General features: G+C 39.2%; 1 long non-coding RNA gene across 1 annotated transcript in view; it reads left to right on the top strand.

Moving 5' to 3' along the window:
- Positions 1-2,107, top strand: part of LOC106876349 (uncharacterized) — a 284,852-nt gene that overhangs the window by 70,425 nt on the left and 212,320 nt on the right. The gene's annotated exons all lie outside the window — the stretch shown is intronic.

Genomic DNA, 2,107 nt, shown 5'->3' on the forward strand with positions numbered 1-2,107 from the left:
GTCAGTTACATTGATCCTCGTAATCAACTGGAACTTATTTTATCGATCCCGAAGGAATAAAAAACAAAGTCATCGACTCCGGCCGAATTCATGGTAATGGGATGGCACCGAATGATCCCCATTCCATACCGGGATCTATGTATGAATGTAGGATCAGTTGTAGTTATCAGTTATTGACTTCATAGGATTATTGCGTTGCAACATCCATGGATTTCCCAATAAACTTAATAGCATCAAATGAAGAGGGCTCGAAGGCGTCTTTTTCTTTGCTTTGTGGCAGGTTGCCCCCCGGCCAAATTTACGGTATGTTGTTGCTTTTGTTGTTGTGCGTCCCCCAGATAAGCCCTCGTCACCCGGCCTATTTTTCAGCTGTGACGACCATCGTTATCTGGTATTGCTGTTTTTATATATCTCCAAGAACAAATTTTCCATTGCTTTGCCACTTGAATATAATATAATAAATTGTCCATTTATATTTGCCACTTGAATATAACTTTGAGAAATGTTCACTGTTGTTTCTAGCAGGTGGTATGACCTATAAGAAGCTCAACACATTGGCTCCGCGTCGCAATTTATTGTGAGTCTCTATGTGTGTGTGGGGGTGGGTGGGAGAGAGACAGACAGACAGAGAGACAGAGAGTGTATGCATGTGTGAGAGAGAGTATATGTGTGTGTGCATGTGTGTGTGTGTGTGTGTGTGTGTGCGTGCGTGTGTGTTGTGTGTGTGTGTATAGGTTATTGACGTCATAAGCATAAAGTTTCTCAAATGGATACAGAAATTCGAAGCATTCCTTTGTGTCCAGTGGTAAAACCCCCTGTCACGTCTACAGACGATATGGGTTCGTGTCTCACACTCGGCCTTCGACCCTTTTTCTATCACAAAGGGTTTCTCAGCCCAATATTTTACATGCAATTATTTTTAGCTTCAGGATCCACTATTTCAAAACCGAATAATTGATAAATAGATAGATAGATAGATAGATAGATTGGCTTATATAAAACTATATTAGACAATTTATTCGACGTTTGATAGAGCTTATTGCGGTGTTGGGGAGATTGTGTACTAACTCCAGCACGTCAACCAAGCGAATAGAGACTCCTGGTTACTAACTAGTGATTAATTTCCAAACAATGATTAATTCACTTCTCATTTTCTCCAGATGTCTAGTCTGAGAATGTCAGCTTTATATCTTCAATGCGTGTGTTTGTGTGTGTGTGTGTGTGTGTGTGTGTGTGTGTGTGTGTGTGTGTGTTTGATCAGAACAGAATACAGAAAGAACAAAGTGCGGTCATAAGGAACTAGTCTAACTTTTCAAAGGGAAATGGTGCAATAGTGACGCTTCGGACGTTAGTTATTCTTCAGAAATTATGAGATAAAGGAGAAACATGAAGACAAGGGAATTGTTTGCGTGTAAAAAATGCAATTCCAATGAAAAGAGTTAGAAAGAAAGTGTATAACTAATATCCAGAGCGAATATCGATCTATAGGACGAAGTCCAGAAGGAAGGTCATTCAGGTCAGATAGCTGCGTCAGAGTGTGTGTACGCTTAGTAGTAAGTATAAGGCAGAATTATGTTTGTGTGTATGTATATATTTCTGGTTGTATGTATATAGTAATCTCTTACCATATCGCAGTTCATCTATCACGGTTTATTATTTAATCTTACGCCGATTCCTTTGTGTTGTTCTTTTGCATTAATACTAAAATAAAACTAAACAAATTATAAAAATAATAATAATAAAAATATACAGTACAGTACTGTTTCTACTTCGCGGATTTTCACTTATCGCGGGGTGAGGTGGGTGGTTGGAACGTAGCCTGCAACAGTCGACGGATTACTGTATATTTCTGTATGTAAAGTGTTTAAATGGAATATTATTAGATTGTGTGAGTGAGAGCAATGCGTGCATGGGTATCAGGAGGGAACTGTGAAAGAACACACGTGCGTGTGAGGTGGGGGGATAAGAGTATTGGGAATATGGTGCAGGATCACACTGAGATGCCGAACGTTCTACAATAGGAACAGCGCTATGTGAGTGGAGGTGAGAATCTACATATCGCTCTCTCTCTCTCTCTCTCTATATATATATATATATATATATATAT

This window comes from Octopus bimaculoides, chromosome 4 (assembly GCF_001194135.2).
Source record: "Octopus bimaculoides isolate UCB-OBI-ISO-001 chromosome 4, ASM119413v2, whole genome shotgun sequence".
Lineage (NCBI taxonomy): Eukaryota > Metazoa > Mollusca > Cephalopoda > Octopoda > Octopodidae > Octopus > Octopus bimaculoides.